The 22,421-nt window shown below is 48.5% G+C and overlaps 2 protein-coding genes across 5 annotated transcripts in view; one reads left to right on the top strand and one right to left on the bottom strand.

The window, feature by feature from the left end:
• The window catches only part of Sbp2 (SECIS-binding protein 2), a 132,499-nt gene that overhangs the window by 21,410 nt on the left and 88,668 nt on the right, over positions 1 to 22,421 (top strand). The window lies entirely within an intron of this gene.
• LOC123774760 (G-protein coupled receptor Mth2) overlaps positions 1 to 22,421 on the bottom strand; it is a 53,612-nt gene that overhangs the window by 28,274 nt on the left and 2,917 nt on the right. The gene's annotated exons all lie outside the window — the stretch shown is intronic.

Below are 22,421 nucleotides of genomic sequence, written 5' to 3'. Positions count from 1 at the left end.
GAAGAACACCCGCTGGGTTGTTCATCTTGTCACTTCGTACCCAGACACAGCTGGGACTTGCTTAACTGTCTCAAGTGAACAGCTTATTAAACAAGATTAACATTTACCAACCTCTAAACTTTACGTTATCTCTCGCGTGCAAAGTGGGGGGGGGGGAAAGGGGAAGAATCTTTTAAGAACAATACGGTATCTATATTTGACAAATGGTGTTTACCTAACTCAAACAATGTGGGGTTTATACACATATTGTTAGTGTGTCTTAGATGGGCTCAGTCTCTGAGGTGGTGGTCAAGGCTGGTGTCCGTCACTCGGCACAGATTCTGCAGTTCAGCTGGGCGAGGAAGCGTAGCAAAACGTCAACGCACTGAAAACCTATTCAAATGGTAACTGGGTGGTATGGCCAGCTGGTGTGTGTATACTCACCTAATTGTACTTGCGGGGGTTGAGTTCTGGCTCTTTGGTCCCGCCTCTCACCGTCAAGTCAAATGATGTACAGATTCCTGAGCCTACTAGGCTCTGTCATATCTACATTTGAAACTGTGTATGGAGTCAGCCTCCATACACAGAAATGTATGAAGAAATACTCCATACACACACACACACATGTGTGTGTGTGTGTGTGTGTGTGTGTGTGTGTGTGTGAGGGGCAGAAAGGGTGAGAAAGAAGGAGAGATATAATTAAAAGTTTGAAGGAATGAGGGGAAGGAACAGGGGGGGGGTGCAAGTGAGAGAGGGGGAAGGGTAAGAGATCTAAGAGGGGGGGGGCGTGAAAAGTGAAGGATAATAACCGACTAATACGTAAAGGGGAAACGATTGGGAATCAGTGAGTAATTGCATACGGATGTGGATGGTGCAACGAGTTAAAAAAAGAGTTCCCAGGGGAAGGCCCAAGAGCTGCAGCTGCACGTCACTAAAGTTACAGAAACCAAATGTACAAGAATCACAAGGGTGTCGAAGTCGTTCCAAGAGGCCCTCCGGGAGCCCGGACAGAAGAGACGCATCAGGACTGAACGCCGCTGCCAGACACACTCAGGGACTTCGAGGAAATACCCGCGGGAGAGGTTATACCATCCATAGGTCCAGAGTGGTGGCGGTCGAGGACGACTCCGAGCTGACAGCAGGAGGCTCAGCGAGGAGTATGATGATCAAAGCTACACGAGTCATAGACACGACAGCTAATGGGTCATATGCGGGTCGAAAACTAAGCTCCTAATAATTGCCTATTTTAATCATCGAAAATTTGACTGTATAAGGAAGGATCTCCGCGGCGGGGGAGAGAAATGTAGAAGGAAAAATAGTAGCAGTAGCAGTTGGTCCACGAAGGACAGGTCATAGCAGTCAACAAGAGAAGAGTCGAGGGCTGGAACTAAGAGTCGAGGGCTGGAACTAAGAGTCGAGGGCTGGAACTAAGAGTCGAGGGCTGGAACTAAGAGTCGAGGGCTGGAACTAAGAGTCCCAGCCCTCGTGTTCACCAACAGTGAGGTTACTAAACACACACATTATTAAACAAAACAAAAAGGAGCCGCTTGGAGCTAGCGAAAACTGATGGAGTGGTTGATTACAATCATGGCGAATTTCAACAGGAAATTCCATGAAATCTGGCCAACCCAGTTATTATCACAGACTTGACACCATTTTGAGTGATAAATTAGTAAATGAGGATGAGGGATCAGTGACTACATGCAAGTGAGGTGTAGTTCTTTTTGCCCCGCCTGCGTTAAAGTTAAAGGAACACGCACAAGAAGTTACGGGCTCACCATAGCCCGTGCTACATAAACATTTCGTTCTGAGTAGCTAAATCTGAAACAACAACAACAGCACAAGGGGACACAGATGGAAGCTGAGTACCCAAATGAGCCACTGAGACATATAAAGAACTTTTTCGGTATCAGCTATGATAAAGCCCAGTAGGCTCAGGAACCTGTACACCAGTTGATTGACAGGTTGAGAGGCGGGACAATAGAGCCGAAGCTCAACCCCCGCAAGGGCAACTAAGTGAGTAAATTAGGTGAGTACACAGCAGCACCACCACCACCACTCCCTAAGTGTTTGCATCAAGTCACTGAAGATCTTGGCCAAGCACTTGAGAGCGTCCACACAATCTTCATTACCCCTGACATGGGATCTGGGTCAGTGTGAGACATTGCCACACTTGGACGGATCACTCCCACTGTGCTTGGAAGCGGGAGGGGCCACTGTGCTTGGACGGATCACTCTCACTGTGCTTGGAAGCGGGAGGGGCCACTGTGCTTGGACGGATCACTCCCACTGTGCTTGGAAGCGGGAGGGGCCACTGTGCTTGGACGGATCACTCTCACTGTGCTTGGAAGCGGGAGGGGCCACTGTGCTTGGACGGATCACTCTCACTGTGCTGGGAAGGGGGAGGGGCCACTGTGCTTGGAGGAAGGGAGGGGAGATGACTGAGACTTACACCTGAACGTCTAATCAATCTGATTAGACGTTGAGACGTAAGTCTCGTCCTACACACACACTCAGACCTTGACAAAGCACTCAGGAAAGTGTTTGAAAGACTTGGTGTGAATTCCTTACATAAATTTCATAAATACCCAAGTGTGAGTTTTTATCCTGTGTTATTATGTCTTATGAGAAGACATTAATTACCATTACTAAGAAATTATTGTTATTATGCTTTATAATAACACTATGAGGAGGGCTGTGGTAGTGAGGATGATGGTGATGATGGTGGTGATGGTGGGGATGATGAGGATGGTGACTATAGGAATGGTGGTGGAGATTTTGTTGGGGGATTAAGGTCATTGTTGTAAAAGTGGTGGGAAGTGTATAGTGATTGTACTGTTGATGGTGATGATGGGGTGCCACCACCATCACTGTCGCCACCATACCAGGCTGTCGTCAGCAGCTCACCATGCAGACCTTCTAATTACCGAGAAGCCGTCACCATGCTCTGCTGATTGCCAGCGGCTGGTCACTTGTATGATGACGAGTATGTGTGTGTGTGGTGACATGTATGACAATGGTTACTTGCGTGTGGTGCATGGTGAGCCTGTTGTGTATGGTGAGGAGGCTGTCGTATGGTGAAACCCATGGTATCCGATAACACCAACGGTGTATGGTGACGTATGACGGCGTACCGTGCGTGACACTTGTGGTGTATGGTGAAGCATGTGGTCTATGGTGATTGTATGTTTATCAATATACAAAAATTAAAAATAACAAAAAATAAAAATAACAAGAAACAAGCCCTTGCAACAGGTCCGCCCACGCCCATCTCTACACTTTCCAACACCCACATTCTCCCTGCTGCCTGGTTAACCCCTTCCCTGGTCCAGGGCGTCCTTGCTCCACTACTTGTACGTTCCACCCCTCCTGTATGTGCCAGGGAAGCCTCTCTGTTCCACATACACGTTTCAAGGTACCGTTCCTATTTCACCTATGTGTATTTTATCCAAATTCTCATGGGAATAGCTGGCCACAACCAGGGGTACAGCTGGCCAAAATTAGGGGTATAGCTGGCCAGATCCAGAGGTACAGCTGGCCACAACCAGGGGTACAGCTGGCCAGAATTAGGGGTATAGCTGGCCAGATCCAGGGGTACAGATGGCCAGAATTAGGGTACAGATGGCCAGAATTAGGGTACAGATGGCCACAACCAGGGGGGTACAGATGGCCACAACCAGGGGGGTACAGCTGGCCACAACCAGGGGGGTACAGCTGGCCACAGCTACAGTGCAGGACTGACAGTACCGTCTGCTGAGAGAAAGAGAAGGTCGGACCGTTTAATACAGTGAAAGCATCTACCGTCCCCAGCTGTAGGGGGCTTTTGTGAGTTTAATCTCTTGGTGCAATGGCGGCTCCTCTCCGGGCTATGGGGGAGGGGGGCAGGAAGCTTCCCCCTCCCACCACTCCTCCTGGAGGAGGGGGGAGGGGAAGAGAGGACTAGGAGGGGGGGGGAAATGGAAGAGAAGACAGGGATGGGAAGGTGACTTAACACCAAACAGATGACTTTTCAAAGACGACTACTTCCTATTAAAGTCTTCGCTGGGACCTCCAGTCACAGACGAGGCTAGCCGCTCACACTGACGCAAAGGAGACGCAGAGGTGACGCAGAGGTGACGCAGTGGTGACGCAGAGGAGACACGCGAGGCATCAAGACCGTCCGGGCGTGTATGCATCTTGTACCAGCCTGGCGAGCGGTACAAGGTGTCCACTGCAACACAAATAAGGTCCTGCACAATTCCTTGTATAAGGAAGTTATCATCTTAGATGAAGAGTTTAGCGTCGTGAAACTTAGGGCTGTGTTGCGCCAATCTTGCGTGTGCTGCAGACGTCTCTGCTGCAACGGGCATGGCACCTCAGGGGCTGTAATTGTTACGTGCACAGCACTCAAGGTTGTAATTGTGGCCTTTAAGGCACTCAGGGTTATGTTGAGATGCTTCTCCTGCGAACACCTTTGTAACAAATACAACTAAGATGGAGAATGAGGAGAGTAGGGAAGTAGAGAGAGAGAGAGAAAGAGAGAGGGTACACGCCGACAGGTACACATACTGGTCCCTATATTGAGAGGCGGGACCAAAGAGCCAAAGCTCAACCCCCGCAAGCACAAATAGGTGAGTATATAAACTAAGACTAATGTAAGATAATTACCAAAAAGTCAGCATAACTATGTAGTACTTGGAAGGGATTTGAGAGAGGATGGGAGCTGGGCTTGGAGCACGAAGGACCTGCGCCTATAACCACCTGGGCCGGCGGGAATCGAGCGCCGACCTGCAAAGGGGATGACCAAACTATACACAGATGTGGACCGCCAAAATATACTCTCGAATCCTTTTTTGAGAGGCGGAGGTAGCGCCATGCTGGTGGAGGTGCAGGTGTTTATATCACCTCACAAAACACCTGCCACCACAAGGTCACATGTTTACACGTGGGGTAAGGGCACTCGTGCCCCTATAGCTTGAGGGGCATGAACTGGGGGGGGGGAGTGAGGGGGAGGGAAGAAGCAAGGGACTTGCACTCACTCGCGAGTGAAACATTTCCCCTTGAGTGCATGTTTCAAGGACGGGAAGCCCACAAGGTACGAGCAAGGACAGAAAGCAGGATCACTCGTCCTTCACTGGACAGGTTAAGAGAGCTAAATCTCACCACCCTGGATAAAGATGGAATAGATTAGGGGGGAGGGATATGATCACAACGTACAAGATACTGAGTGGAACAGACACGGTGGATAGTGACGTCCCTCTTCAAAGTCATAGACTCCTTTGCATTATTATATTCTAAGATGTAAAGAAATACTCTTTTTTTCCCTGTACGGGTGGTTAATAAGTAGAATGCAGAGAAAGAGGAAGTCTTGGAAGCCACCTCCAGCCACGATTTGAACTTATGAGAAGGAACGTGAGCGCCAAGGAAATTGAAATACCTAGCAACATGTAGAAGGGTAGTGTGTTGTTTTGGTACTGGTGAAGGAGACAGGTGAGGGCAGTGCGGCGTGTCGCACCTTGCTGGACTATGATAACCCCCCCCCCCAACACCCCCCCCACCCCCCACCCCCGTTAACATTGACCACCACAAAAACATAACAAACAAAAACAAGCGATATTCTCGCCGGCTGTTTACGCAAGTAGTTTTTGTTCCACGATACTTAAGAACTAAACAAGAATCTTGTAAAAGTTAAAAAGGAATTAAAAATGTTCAACACACACACACACACACACACACACACACACACACACACACACACACACACACACACACACACACACACACACACACACACACAGAGGCGGGGATGGGAGGAAGGGCCCTAGAATGGATAAGGAACGACCTAACAGGAAGGAGCCAAAGAATCAGTAAGGGGCGAGAAGAGAGGATGGTCTTGAAGGCCCAGGACCAACTTCAAAAGTGGTGACAACACCACAGCTCTTGCTCCTTACACCGGACAACTGGAGGCCGATAACATGAAATCAGAGGGGACAGAGCTCTTGGACAGCACACAATAGAAGGTTTCATCTATCGCAGTTGGAGAAATTAAAAAGGCTTAGGTGTTGATCTAGCACCAACACTTATCAGCAAAGATTCATGTAAACAGAAGGTCGATGGCTGCCTGTGATGAGCTGGCGAATATAACAGTACTGCAAACTTGAAATATTTTGTCTAGAAACCCCTAGAAATATCCCGGTTCCTTTGCAATGGGATGTGCACCAGTACAGCACCTTGAGGTGCTGATGTTTAGTGCTGGGAGATGTTGCCTCGATATGAGGTTCTTGTACCACATACCCGGAGGTGATGTTAAGCTGTGAGGAGAGGTTCAGAGGTCTTCATCATGTTGATCAGACCACACACTAGAAGGTGAAGGGACGACGGCGTTTCGCTCCGTCCTGGACCATTCTCAAGTCGATTGTGAGAATGGTCCAGGACGGACCGAAACGTCGTCGTCCCCTTCACCTTCTAGTGTGTGGTCTGGTCAACATACTTTAGCCACTTTAGAAATAATGGACAGAGTTTCTTTCACCCTATGCCCGTGTTACCTAGCAGTAAAATAGGTACCTGGGTGTTAGTCAGCTGTCACGGGCTGCTTCCTGGGGGGTGGAGGCCTGGTCGAGGACCGGGCCGCGGGGACACTAAAAGCCCCAAAATGATCTCAAGATAACCTCAAGATAACCATGTTATCGTGACTCATCACCTGCATCTTCACCACCATCATCTCCCTCACACCACAGATGAACAACTCAGCCTCCCTCCATCACCAACACTTTCACTAAGCAGGTTTTAACATCTTTTGAACTTATTGGGAGTGTTTTCCTCTGCTCGGCCAGCCTCTGTTCGTCCTCTGTCTTTAGTCTTTATATATTGTTTTAGTTTGACGCTTTATTGATGCCTTTTGTTGCACTTTATTGTACTTTATTTTGTAAATATATTTCTTCTTCCATCGTTCCTGTTATTATTTATATGTTTCTCTGGTTTCTTCTCTGAGGACATATGGAGAGCTTAGGGTACTGGCCACTCACAGAGCTTAGCGTACTGGCCACTCACAGAGCTTAGCGTACTGGCCACTCACAGAGCTTAGCGTACTGGCCACTCAGAGAGCTTAGCGTACTGGCCACTCACAGAGCTTAGCGTACTGGCCACTCACAGAGCTTAGCGTACTGGCCACTCACAGAGCTTAGCGTACTGGCCACTCAGAGAGCTTAGCGTACTGGCCACTCACAGAGCTTAGCGTACTGGCCACTCAGAGAGCTTAGCGTACTGGCCACTCAGAGAGCTTAGCGTACTGGCCACTCAGATTGTCTTGCACCAGACAAACACAATCATTTGGCGCCAAAATCGCCATTCGGGGCAAAACAAAAGAAAAATGGAGTCACTTATCAGTGACCAGATCAGGGAATAAATAACCATTAACAGAATAACAGGACACAAGATACGATGGGTGGAAGGCAAAGTAAAATAATCACAATGTGATGGAAGATGAGAAAAGGCAGAAAGAGGAAGTGGGATAACTGGAATAACAGCTAAAAGCCTCGGAAGGCAAGCGACCTGATCTGAACTGAGACGGACTGAGACGGACCTCTGGGGAAGAAATGGATAATTAGATTGATTGATTGATTGATGAAGATTAAGCCACCCAAAAGGTGGCACGGGCATGAATAGCCCGTAAGTGGTGGCCCCTTTGAGCCATTATCAGTATCAATAAATGATACTGGAGATCTTTGGAGGTGCGACTGCACCCTGCGTGACGGGAGATGTCTCCCGTCTGGATAATTATCCACTGAGGCAGTAAATATAGGAGGAGGAGGAAGGGGGGAAGATGAAGACGAGGAGAAGGAAGAGGGGAAGAGGTCAGTTGAAGAAAGAGATGGTGATGGTGCTTGCCTAACAGTACTTACCTAAAAGTATCCTCGAGTGAGTGAGGTCCTGACTCCTTGTGCCCCGGCTTGGCACCTGTTTCGTTTAACTATTGTGACGTTCAAATTCTTCTTCGAATGTAGGTTTAAAGTTGAGGATGGAGGTGGCTTCCACAACCTCCTCTTTCAGTCCATCCCACTTGTTGACCTCTCGTACAGGATGCTTGTATTTCCTTAATGTTCCTTCGAAACATTTGTGTTTCCAACTTCCAGCTGTGTCCTCTGGTCTGATCTTCTCTCAACTTGAAGAGGTTATTCTTATCCACCTTATCTACTTTCCTTCAATATCTTGTATGTTGCGATCATATCCACCCCCTCTTTCTTCTATCCTCTAGGGCTGCGGGATTTAGTTCCATTAGCCTATCGTGGCGAGCTTTGCGTCACCTGTAAACAGCGACATGTCTGAGCTCACGCCCTCGGGTAGGTCGGTTCTTGTAAATTAGCGGACCCATGACTTGTGGGTTCCTCACTTGTATATGTTTAACACATCTCTCACCCTCTCCATTGGAGGACAGAAGTAAATGTATATATATGCTGATTAGCATTGTTAATGTCTGGCCACGTCTGTGGTAGAAAATAATAATAATAAAAAAAAACCGTGATGGTGGTGACAGTGGTGGTAGTGACGGTGACAGTGATGATAATGAAGGTGACACCATACAACAAGCTCCACACATCACACACACGCAGCCAGACATCACAGCACATCCGGCTGGAGTCACCACCACCGGGAAACACATTAACACAACTGGTACTTTGTATCAACATAAGGAAAGAACGGACTTGAATGACGCGTTCCTCTTGCGTATAGACGCCTTCCCCAGGCTTGTGTACTTACCTATGACCACTTACCTATCACTGGCTTACGGGGGAGTCAGATCTAGCTCTTTATACCCCTGCCTAGTAACCTTGTTGTACCTGGTGCGCTATACACTTGAACTATTCTGACTTTCAAAAGTCTTAGTTGAATCTGCGGATGGAGGTGGCTTATACAACTTCTTCTTTCAGTGTGTTCCGCTTATGGACCACCGGTCCAGGGTACGACTGTTAGAAGGTTAATACCTTTAGGTTCAGTGGGTTGGTTCGGTCCTAATACAGATGCTTGACCTCACTCACTCACATTAGCAAAACTAGGTGAGTACACACACACACACACACACACACACACACACACACACACACACACACACACACACACACACACACACACACACACACACATACACACACATACACACACACACACACACACACACACAGGACAGGAGTCATTGCTGTAAACAACCGATGGCTGGAAAGGCGGGGTCGAAGAGTCAATGCTCGATCCTGCAAGCACAAATAGGTGAGCACAAATAGGTGAGTATACACACACACACACACACACACACACACACACACACACATACACACACACACACACACACACACACACACACACACACACACACACACTTGTATAAGTACACAAATAATTATGTGTTTTCTTCAGGGCTGAAACTGTCAGCCTCTTAAAAAAGCAGATCTTATTAAAACTGAATGTTACAGTTCAGGCCGCTCACTATCACACTGGCAGTCTGATAGTGAGACAACACACCAAGTTAAACTGCACCGAACAAGGCGTCTGTGACTTCTGTATCACTGCTGTCAAGAACCGTCACCATGATCAGCTTCTTAATTAGCATCGCGAGCCAATTCTTCGGGTGAGGTGGGAAGCAGGTAATTGGCTGACGCGGGAGGTCGTCTCAGGGCTCCCACAACCAGTCATTACCTAAGGTGAGACAACCTTCCTCCTGAGGGACATTCATCCCTCTCTCTCTCTCTCTCTCTCTCTCTCTCTCTCTCTCTCTCTCTCTCTCTCTCTCTCTCTCTCTCTCTCTCTCTCTCTCTCTTCTTCTTCTTCTTCTTCTTCTTCTTCTTGAAGAATGAGTCTTCTTACACTGTTCTCTTCTCTCTCCAGAATTCGGATAAGTAAAGAGGGGGGGGGGGCAGGCCATCCAGACACAATAGAAGGAAACCATTTTAATATAACATTTTGCAACCATTGCTGTTGAGACGGTGTGAAATACATCATAGAGCTGTAAGTGTCTTCGACGCCTTACTTGCCAGGTTCAAGACATGGGAGTTCATTGAAGTGTCAAGCTAAGATGATGTCCTAAATGAAACTTGCCATCGTTATTCCAGGAAGATAATACTGCAAGGTTGTTAATGATCCTTATAGCAGTCGGTATTTCCCGTTCTTGTATATGCAGTGGTTTAAAGTGCAGTCATCAGCATAGGCTAGAACTTCAGGTATGGTGAGTAGATCCTTGAAGAAGACAAGTCACAATCAGGAGGTCAAGGATACATCCCTGTGGTTCTCTGACATCAGTTCAGGGGTTTTCAGACTCTGCTCCATTGAGGACCGCCCCTGAAGTTCATCGTTGAAGGTAATCCCAAATGAGCTGTGAGTTGGACCCTGCGATACCTTATTTATTTATTTATATACAAGAAGGTACATTGGGGTTATGAGAGTACATAGCATCCTGTGTTTACATTCTTGTAAAGCTACTAGCACGCACAGCGTTTCGGGCACACCTAGTGCTTGAAGCTTTGTAAGTAACTGATGCCACTTAAGGAAGATCAGCAGCAAAAGATACTTCTTCTGAAACCATATTGTCGATGGCAGTAGCCGATGATGGTTCCAAAATGCTGTAATGTGTTAGGAGTTGTCTCAGCGAGTTTTACAAGTGATTGTTTGTGTACTGGAACTGCGTCTGTGGTCCTCCTTACGGCCACATTCCTTCACATGCGCAGAGTTAATAGAGGTGAAAGCCACCAGGTCCGCGCAGCTGCGCATCTGTCTTGGGCTGCTCTTATTCGTCTCAATAGCTTCACTGAGTGTTTTAAGGTGAAGTTAATCCTGTTCAATAACCACTGTAGACAAGTTTGACCTAAATGTGGAGGTTGTCGGTCTGGATAAGGACCTCTACCTTGATAGTAAGATGAATTGTTAGTAGTTTAAGTCTTTTTGTCAACTGACTGTTGCTAAAATGTTCTCTCTCTCTCTCTCTCTCTCTCTCTCTCTCTCTCTCTCTCTCTCTCTCTCTCTCTCTCTCTCTCTCTCTCTCTCTCTCTCTCTCTCTCTCTCTCTCTCTCTCTCTCTCTTCCTCCTTCTTCGTCTTCCTCATCATCGAAGGCTGACAACCTGGAGCTCAACAAGGTCAAACATGACGTCAGAGGAACAAGTCAGCCATTTCCTCACAAGGCGGTGGTCGGGCGGGTGCCATGAGGCGGGGATTTACCCTCCGTTTGGTCAAGGGCCCCTGTCGCCACCACCACCACAACCACTATCACCCACCACCACAACCACCCACCACCACAACTACTATCACCCACCACCACCACCATCACCCACCACCATCACCACCCCGCAAGCAACCCCACTACCAACACTATAAACACCAGGGGAGAGAGGGGAAGGACCTGGGGCACTTCAAATTCTGGGGTCCTCAATGGAGAAAATAAATTCCAGAAATAAAAGCGTGAACCACAAGAGGTGATCACCTGACCAAACTACGACGTTGCGGCAACGTTCGAACAGGTTGTAACAAGACACAACGCGTCATAAAAACTTTATGACAACATGTAAGAGGTTGTAAGAAGGTAACAATAGGGGGGGGGACCATTACGTCGTGTGTTTGCAAGGTTAAATCTCATATGTTGTAACATAATATTAGTCGCCAGACATTGAGAATAACTTTGACTTCATTTTGTACAGTTTGTAATATAGGTTAAAGTGATATAAATTACTGGTGATCAGATGGAGCGTAAAGTGTTGTGACGGCTTTATTCCTTTAAATGAGGCACATTTACCTGCTAAGTTGTTCTTTTCATACTGCTGTATAAATGCTGTATAAATATTGTATAAATAAATCCTCGTTACTGCGGGAGCACTTCGTGGTGATTACAGGAGGCACTTGGGATGAGGTCATCTTGCCTCACTTTCTTATGAGATGTATCGTACAGTTTTCAAAATTATCGTATCTTTTATATATATATATATATAATCATAAATGCAGTAAGAACCATGTCGCCAGGAGCCCCAGTGATCGCTCCCACCGACAGTGTGCTGCTAGGGGCACCTCTGGGCTCGAGCGCCATTGAGGTAGTCCTCGAAGAAAAGCTGAACGACCTGAGGAGGATGGAGGGAAGAATAGGGGCTTTGGACGCCCACGATGCTTTGTACCTTCTCACAAGGTGCCTGGCTTTGCCCAGACTGACCTATTTCCTAAGGTGTGCTCCCTCCTTCGACAGCCCAAAATTAACAGAATATGATGCACTCCCAAAGTCAGTAACTATGAAAGTGTTAAACCTCTCCCTGCAAGATAACCAATGGGACCAAGCAACGCTCCCAGTTAGACTCGGGGGGATAGGTATTCGCAAGGCGACACAGTTAACATTGCCGGCATTCTTATCCTCGACCAGTGCTACAAGGGAATTTGTGAATGAAATACTACCAGAATACTCAAGAGACTCCATTGGGATTCATGATCCCAAATTCGCGGACGGAGCTGGTCAATGGCACACTCTTGCCAACTCTCACCCCTCGACTATCTTTTTCAAACGACAGCAAACTGGCCAAATGGGACAACCCCATAGTGGAGGACACTGACACAGTATTGCTGGCGTCAACTTCTGAGACAAAGTGGGCCTCCTTGCTATGCAAGCTCCTCATGCCTGGGACTTCCGGTTGGCTGCTCCTAATTCCGCCTTGGGCACCCGCCTAGACCATTGGGTCATAAGTATTGGTGTTGCCCTGCGCCTTGCCGCCCCTATCTCCACTGAACACCGGTGTATTTGCGGCCATGCACGGACAGACCAATACGGCAGCCATGGTCTCATCTGTCGTAAGACACAGGGAAAGATTGCCAGACATTAAGCAGTCAATGACATCATCAAAAGAAGTTTGGCTACAGCTGGGTGTCCAGCACAAAGGTAACCTCAGTTGTGCAGACCTGACAACAGCCACTACCGCCCAGATGGCGTCACCCTGCAGCCATGCAGGGAAGGTAAACAGGTCGTGTGCGTCTACACTGACTGATACTTATCTACCTCACAGTACAGCTGAGGGAGGCGGGGCGGCCACCTTTCAGGGAGACCCTGAAAACTAATAAGTACAGGGACCTAAAACGTTGTTACAGGTTCGTGCCGATAAACTGTGAGACTCTGGGCGTCTGGGGTAAATGTGCACTGAAGTTCCTAAAGGAGGTGGGCGAGGAACTAATAAGGCAAACTAGAAACTCAAGAGCGGCCAGTTTCTTGTTCCAGCGTCTCAGTGTCGCGATCCAGAGAGGAAATTCTTGCTGTATCTTGGGCACGCACCCCACTTTCGAAGAGGGGGATGAGATCTTCGAACAGTGATTGTTATATAGGTGTGTGTGTGTGTGTTTTCTGTAAACTGTAACACAATGTAATAAAATTAATAAAAAAAAAGAATAGGAGAAGAAAATATTAAACTGTTCATTGAGAATCCACAAGGTCTTCTCTGAATACCCTTTATTTTCTTCTCCGAGGCCGTGGGTCCCTACCATTGCACCAGAGGTGGTAACCCTGTATATATATATATATATACTGTATATATGTATATATATATATATATATATATATATATATATATATATATATATATATATATATATATATATATATATATATATATAATAAATTTTCCCCGATGTTTATTAATGGTAAAACATCCAAATCTCAGATGTAATTTTGGCGTCACCGGTCATTCCATTTTCTGAAGCCCCCAAACTCATTTTGTTCATATATTTTTTAATAAAACCAATTTTATAATTATTATATGTAAAAGAAGTCTTGGGGGGGGGGGGGGAGGCAAATGTACCTTTTGCTCTCTTATAAACCCGGCTCTGAGCACCATCACTATCACTACTATCACCATCACCATCACCACTATCACCATCACCATCTTATCACCACCCACGGCAGGTAATACTGACCTAATTCTTCACACGGTTAATGATGCGCCAAATTCTTAAGGTGGGTTATGTAACCTTTAAGACACACACACACACACACACACACACACACACACACACACACACACACACACACACACACACACACACACACACACACACACACACACACACACGGGGAATACCCCGAGATGTGCTAGTCACCTCGCCCCTTTTTTATATATTTTTTTTACACAAGTGGGTACAGGAACAGACGACTCGTGTCTCCTATAAGTAGACCGAGAGCTTCTATCTCCTATACTTCATGGTATATACCCTCTAGGGGCTTCCCTGGAACACGACTCGCTCTTCGGTTTACAACCCAAGGTCGTACCCAATTACTGCTGGGGTGGAGAGAGAGAGGGGATAGTTATAAGGATTGTAAACAATGCTTGCTGGTCGGGACACGAACCCTGGGTGGACTCGTGTTCACACACCTCACGTGGTCTGCCTCCAGGGTAGTGCAAGTTTGAGAGAGAGAGAGAGAGAGAGAGAGAGAGAGAGAGAGAGAGAGAGAGAGAGAGAGAGAGAGAGAGAGAGAGAAGAGAGAGTCAAGTACACAGTATCGAGGTATCTCTGCCGCTATCTGCTCTGCAATAAGCCTTCTTTTCTTCCCAATGGCTTTGTGGTATGATGAAGACCCAGGTGGCTTATCTCCATCTAAATGTCACGTCTTCGACCCCCCGAAGCTCCAGTCCCGGGGTTTTGGGTGCGGGAGTGTGCGCGCTCGTATTACACACACACACACACACACACACACACACACACACACACACACACACACAGACGCGAGGGGCAAATTCCAAACTGTGGCCCATGGCGGCATTTTAAGATTTGTGGGCCGGGGTCATGGAGCCGCCCACACTGGGAGCCGGGGTCATGGAGCCGCCCACACTGGGAGGCGGGTCATGGAGCCGCCCACACTGGGAGCCGGGGTCATGGAGCCGCCCACACTGGGAGGCGGGTCATGGAGCCGCCCACACTGGAGCCGGGTCATGGGGCCGCTCACACTGGGAGCCGGGTCATGGGGCCGCCCACACTGGGAGCCGGGTCATGGAGCCGCCCACACTGGGAGCCGGGTCATGGGGCCGCCCACACTGGGAGCCAGGTAGTGGGCGCCACGACCCAGGTAGCCACCAACACTATGGAACAAGAAGGCTACTCGAAACCTTTCCTCCTCCACCAAACACTTTCAAACCTTGACCCCGTGCTTGTCACCTCTCTAAATTTCGCATATAACAAAGGATTTTTTTTCCATCTTTTCCCCTGAATCAACAGTTGATTACTCTTGCTAGAAAACATACAAGTTTCTCGTATATTGCAATTAATTTTCACCGTTGCCGTGAATCGCGGCCTACACCCAGATGCCACAAGAAGGCCGCAGGCTGACCTACACCAAAGGTGTTTCATCTCCCAAGAATGAAAGTAATAAGATTCTTACCTCTCATGGCCACAGGACAGCCACTGAAGCAAGGTCAACTTATTTATTTCAACAATTCCGAGTTCTGAGCAGAGCTAACAGTAAATAATTGTGACAGAATGTGTCCCCCTTAACTGGACGGTTGAAGTGTTTGACGACTGACTGTCAGTCAACAGCAACAATAACTGTAAACTGAGAATGGACGCACTTCTCTTGAGCCGAGAGTGACTTGTCTAGCTGATTGATTGATGAAGATTAAGTCACCCAAGAGGTGGCACGGGCATGAATAGCCCGTATTGTGTCAAGATGATGTGTCCTCACAGATATAATGATTGTCCAGCTGACGTGAATAATGAAGGAGTGTCTTATCCGGTGAGGTGAGGCTCTCCGCCCCTCACCCTAGCGTCTCGTACTCGCCCTTGGGACCTCCAAGATGCCGGCGAGGCCACCACCAAGAAGTCACCACTAACAGAGATGACATCACTAACTGTTGCTATCGGTCCGGATCCAGACGCCTTCGTAAGAAAGCCGACGAGAGCTATAAAGTCCTTCCGACGCTTAAATGACCGAACTAACTACCCCTTCGGCGACCAAGTACCCGTAGACGGGGCCGTGGACCTGACCGCAAGAGAGTATTATCTTCTCTGATAATCTTCAGGTGAACAAATCCACAAGGGCCGTGACGAGGATTCGAACCTGCGTCCTAGAGCATCCCAGACTAGCTCAGTCGTAGCTCAGTCGATTAAGGCAGCGTCTGGGATGCTCTCGGACGCAGGTTCGAATCCTCGTCACGGTCCTTGTGGATTTGTTCATTTGATGCATCACGCAATTGTGATTTCTGTGGGTTCCTCACCACTCTCCGCGTGGTGAGAGTTGCAGCCGGCATCATCCGAAACCACCACAGTGGTTTGGGACCTCGAGTGGTGAAGGCCCGAAGAGTGTAGACCTGGGGCCAGATTCACGAAGCAGTTACGCAAGTACTTACGAACGTTAACATCTTTCCTCAATCTTTGGCGGCTTTGTTTACAATTATTAAACAGCTCCGAAGCACCAGGAGGCTGTTTATAACAATAACAACAGTTGATTGGGAAGAAGTTTTCATGCTTGTAAACTGTTTAATAAATGTAACCAAAGCCGTCAAAGATTGAGGAAAGATGTACACGTTCGTAAGTACTTGCGTAACTGCTTCGTGAATCTGGCCCCCTGGTTACCTCATCCTCAAGTTTACTGTTTGGGTTTACTGTTGGGCTTATGGCCTAACCAACCTCTAGAGGGTTATTAAGACCCAACCAGCAAGTATATCCTGAACATTGCAGAGCAGTAAAACAAAGCTCTCAGTGTATATAGATGTATTAAGTCTGGTATACCTCTACGTGTATATCACATTTTGATGTATACTCCTATTGTGGCATTGTTAATGTTAGACTGGGATAATTAACATTATGTATATATGTTAGGTAGGAAGAAAGACGAACATATTAATAGGGAGAAAAGATTAAGAAAATATACAATAAGAGAAGATTAAGATGTGGGGTATACAGAAAAATAAGGATAACGTAGGGAAGAATAAAGAAAACAAGTAAGGACGAGAAGGATTAAAACCAACAGAACACCAACGTCAATGTTAAATGTTGAGTGTCTCGAATGTGTGAGTGTAAACATTACTGAACATTGAGTGTGTTCAGGAGAACATTGAGTGTGTTCAGGACCGGCGGCACAGACACCCTCCAGGACTGGCGCCACAGACAGCCTCCAGGACTGGCGCCACAGACAGCCTCCAGGACTGGCGCCACAGACACCCTCCAGGACTGGCGCCACAGACACCCTCCAGGATTGGCGCCACAGACACCCTCCAGGACTGGCGCCACAGACAGTCTCCAGGACTGGCGCCACAGACAGTCTCCAGGACTGGCGCCACAGACAGTCTCCAGGACTGGCGCCACAGACAGTCTCCAGGACTGGCGCCACAGTCACCCTCCAGGACTGGAACATCGCTCCATGTCAAGTTATTCTCCCAGAATCGGTTGGATAGCGGATAGTGTGGCGCAGGAAACCCTCCGGAAAGAGAGTTATCCGTTCACAAGGCCTGTAGAGGGCAGGCGTTGTGGACGCACAGACCCGCGGTGTGGGGGTAGGTCTGGGTGATGTGTTCCAGCGTCTTACACCACCACTTCTGGCATGACACTTGACATTTTGGTCCCGGTGTGGTCTGCTTCCCTCCCCCCAGTCAGACCTTGTGATGCAGCAGCTGTTGTGGCAGTGTCTTGTACACTTCCTGACACTCTCCATCACAGGGAGAGTGCTTGTACACTTCCTGACACTCTCCATGACAGGGAGAGTGCTTGTACACTTCCTGACACTCTCCATCACAGGGAGAGTGCTTGTACACTTCCTGACACTCTCCATCACAGGGAGAGTGCTTGTACACTTCCTGACACTCTCTATCACAGGGAGGTGCTATGATGTACACTTCCTGACACTCTCCATCACAGGGAGAGTGCTTGTACACTTCCTGACACTCTCTATCACAGGGAGAGTGCTTGTACACTTCCTGACACTCTCCATCACAGGGAGAGTGCTTGTACACTTCCTGACACTCTCCATCACAGGGAGAGTGCTTGTACACTTCCTGACACTCTCCATCACAGGGAGAGTGCTTGTACACTTCCTGACACTCTCCATCACAGGGAGAGTGCTTGTACACTTCCTGACACTCTCCATCACAGGGAGAGTGCTATTATGTACACTTCCTGGCTCTCACCGATCACAGACCGTGGCACTATTCTTGGAAGCTGCTCTATGGCACCAGTCCTGGAGGCACCATTAACCTAAATGGTGCTACAGTCACTGGGGGTCCTCAAGGGCCCCGGGCTTTGGTCCCTTTCATTTCATTCCAGTATACAAGTATTTCAGGAGCAGTCAGAACCTACTAACTGCGTTTTCTAACTTTGGATATTTAAAAACTCGTTATAGGACCTAGAACGATCCTTTGACTTAGCAAACCTCTATGCCATTGAGGTTTTGCAAAGTCAGTGAAAGGATAACTAACCAGCGAAGGATAGCATAGTATATGCTATCCTTCGCTGTATAACGTACTGCTCTTCGTCTTTCATCATCCAGTTGAATCAGACATTTGGCACTCTGATTTATTCAATGTATAACCACATGGGCAATCTGTACAACCTACGTGAGACCAGAATATGCAGCACCGACTTGGAACCCGCACATCGTAAAGCACAAGACCAAAATGTTAAAAGTGCCGAGATTTGTAACAAGATTAGGAGCCCACAATAAAACAGAGCTAAGCTACGAGGACAGGTTAAGCGAACCAAATACGCCATTACAGGAGAGCAGGAAAAACTGGAAAATGATCACCACATACAAGATACTGAGGGAAATAGACGAGGTAAACAAAAATAGGCGCATTAAAGTGAGAGAAAGTAGGACAGGAGGAAATAGGCAGAAGCTGGAAAAGCAAGCGAGTCTAAGAAATGTATGGAAATTGCACGATGGTCAAATAGAGAAATGCACTGAAAGCAGAAGTCGAGGAAACCACCTCCATCCAAAACTCCAAGACTAGATTCGACGACAAAGAACTCCAATGCAAGAATATTAAATAAAACACAACAGCCACAATGTATTCATTACTTAAGTTAGCAGTAAGTGGTGTACGTGAGGAATATAGTGTGAGTTATGATAGGAGGCGGACTGTCCGCCTCGCTGACACGATGTATTCGCCTTGTTGTGCTTGCGGGGGTTGAGCTTTGGCTTTTTGGTCCCGCCTCTCGATCGTCAATCTACTGGTATACAGGTTCTTGAGCCTGTTGGGCTCTATCATATCTACACTTGAAACTGTGTATGGAGTCAGCCTCCACCACAACACTGTCTAATGCATTTTATTTGTTAACCACTCTGACACTGAAAAAGTTCTTTCTAATGTCTCTGTGGCTCATTTGGACAGTAATGTTATTATTTTATATAATAGAAATTATTCATTTCGTTGTGTATCTCTCTCTCTCTCTCTCTCTCTCTCTCTCTCTCTCTCTCTCTCTCTCTCTCTCTCTCTCTCTGTCTCTCTCTCTCTCTCTCTCTCTCTCCCCCCATCCCAGACCTATATCTGTTTTACCCTCCCCCCCTTAACAAACAAAATCTGCCTGGACACAAGTCTGCCACCATTCTCACGCCAATCTCGTCCAGCAAAAAAAAAAAAACATTTTGCCTCGAAGGGCGAGTTTACTGGGTAGTGTCTCTCATCCTATAGGGAAGGGGGGGGGGGTATTGTACATGCTATAGTAACATATACAATCCACTCCCCTTCCTCCATAGAAAGAAACCCCGCTGGGATTGTTCATCCTGTCACTTGTACCCAGACGAGGCTGGGACTCTCTTAACTGCGGCGGTTGAGGTGGTTGTAAATCAGGGAATACATTAAGAACATCTCTTGGATATGAAGATAAGCTTAGGGGTACTGAAGCTCACCCTTGAGCCAAGCCAAAATGCAGCCGAGGAAACCAGATCACGACATGGAAAATACTCCAGACACGGTGGACAAGGCGATGGTTGTGGATTATGTCACACCATCACCGTTGATCACTGCTGATTGTGTAATTACGAGTGAAATAATTGGGCCTACCTGAGAGGTATCATAAGTCCAGCCAGCCAAAGGCCCATAGGCCTAAGGGCCGCGTAATTAGTAGGTTTGAAAATTCAAATTTGAAAATGACATGCGTTGTTGTCGTTACTAAGGTGACGTCACTCTGTTATAGTCTTGCACACACTCTGGCATCTTAAGTTTTTGTACCACTGACGCCAGAAGCTGCCCCTCTCACCCCCTCCCTCCCCCACCCCCTCTCCCTCTCCCTCCTGCCCTCCCCCCTCTCCCTCCTGCACTCCCCCTCCTTCCCTCTCCCACTCCCTCCTGCCCTCCCCCTCTCCCTCCTGCACTCCCCCTCCTTCCCTCTCCTACTCCCTCCTGCCCTCCCCCTCTCCCTCCTGCCCTCCCCCTCTCCCTCCTGCCCTCCCCCTCCTTCCCTCTCCCACTCCCTCCTGCCCTCCCCCTCTCCCTCCTGCCCTCCCTCTCTCCCTCCTGCCCTCCCCCCTCTCCCTCCTGCCCTCCCCCTCTCCCTCCTGCCCTCCCCCTCTCCCTCCTGCCCTCCCTCTCTCCCTCCTGCCCTCCCCCTCTCCCTCCTGTCCTCCCCCTCTCCCTCCTTCCCTCTCCCTCCTGCCCTCCCTCCTGCCCTCCCCCTCCTGCCCTCCCCCTCCTTCCCTCTCCCACTCCCTCCTGCTCTCCCCCTCTCCCTCCTGCCCTCCCCCTCCTTCCCTTTCCCACTCCCTCCTGCCCTCCCCCTCCTTCCCTCTCCCTCTCCCTCCTGCCCTCCCCCTCCTTCCCTCTCCCACTCCCTCCTGCCCTCCCCCTCCTTCCCTCTCCCACTCCCTCCTGCCCTCCCCCTCTCCCTCCTGCCCTCCCTCTCTCCCTCCTGCCCTCCCCCTCTCCCTCCTGCACTCTCCCTCTCCCTCCTGCACCCCCCTCCCCCTCTCCCTCCTGCCCTCCCCCTCTCCCTCCTCCCCTTCAAACCCTTCCCTCCACCCCATCATCAAACGACCCCCCCCTCCCTTCCTTGTCACGCTCCTCAGGGCCGTGGTGTGACACTCTCGGTGACAGGGAAGAAGTCTGACATATTTTTCAGGGAAAAAGCTAATTAGTGTGACGTAAATTAGTGTTCACTTAACGACAATTTGATGTGTGATTAGTGTCTTTGTCTTGGGAAGTAAATTCGGACATATTGGTACCTTCTAAGATGGTAAACGGAGATTGACTTCATATCTAACCATGTCTATTGAGACACACAGTAACCAATAGTCACCAGCGGCGTATGCAACGTTGGCCCCTCACATAGGGCAGTCTTTAGAAATCTTATCAATGAATCATACGTCAGACCATTTTGTGGTAAATGCATCGCCAGCGTGGACTCCATTTCTCGTCAAATACTAGAGGAAGCTGTAGAAAGACCAGAGGAATAGCACCAGACATGAAAGGTGTGAAGTACAAGGAATACTCGAGGAGCACACGGTACACGGGGGAGGGGGGTTACAGTGACACGGTACACGGGGGGGGGGTTACAGTCACACGGTACATGGGGGGGGGGTTTACAGTCACACGGTGCATGGGGGGTCACAGTCACACGGTACACGGGGGGGTTACAGTGACACGGTACACGAGGGGGTCACAGTCACACGGTACATGGGGGGGGGGGGTTCACAGTCACACAGTTCCAGGTGGTGGAGGCAGACACCATACTCCAGGCACGGAGTGTCTTCACAATGCTAACTACAATACAAACATTAATTTCCATCCGTCCAACATAGAGAGTTGATCGAGGGTCAGGAGCCGAGACCCAAGAGCTAATCCTGAGCCTCCACAAGCACAACTAGGCAAGTACTGAGTACACACACACACACACCCTTTGTGCCCGGCTCCATTCATGGGCTCACCTTTGTAAATGTTTGCCCTGGGAGGCGGCCGTGTTTTACAAGACCAACCACTGACGTAAATATTTACTAAGGCACGGAGGGAGGGGGGGGGGCAGAAGGGGCCCTGGGTACACGACTAAAGAGGTGAGGGAAGGGCTGGACTTGAGGGAGAAAAAGGGAGGGAATGAGGGAGGGGAAGGCAGGATGTAGGCAGGAATAAGTAGGCGAAGCGAAGGGGGAGAGATATAGGAAGGAGGAGAGAACATATAGAATCTCCAGTACACTTATCATCTGAATTCCATCCACCTGGGCACTAGTAGACTCGAACCGTGGACCCCAGGCGTGTGAAGCCGTAGCTCTACCAACCGAGCTACTGAGTGGTCTTAATAATGTAACATCTGAATGTCTGAATCCTACCAAACACTCACCCATTGTGTCAGCGAGGCGGTCAGCCCGCCTGCAACCCTAACCCATTATATTCCACATTTCCACACAACCTTTTCTTTCACCTACACCTCTCCATCTTCTTTACCCCCCCCCCTCCCCAAGTGACATAAATCACCAGTTCTTCGTTTACTTAACTGGAGTTGAATTGCCTCGTTTATCTCCCTCTCAGTACTGACTATATGTCTGCCA

This window comes from Procambarus clarkii, chromosome 68 (genome assembly GCF_040958095.1).
Source record: "Procambarus clarkii isolate CNS0578487 chromosome 68, FALCON_Pclarkii_2.0, whole genome shotgun sequence".
Classification (NCBI taxonomy): Eukaryota; Metazoa; Arthropoda; class Malacostraca; order Decapoda; family Cambaridae; genus Procambarus; species Procambarus clarkii.
The sequence above is the reverse complement of the archived record's forward strand: the minus strand, read 5'-3'. Positions and strand labels throughout refer to the sequence as shown.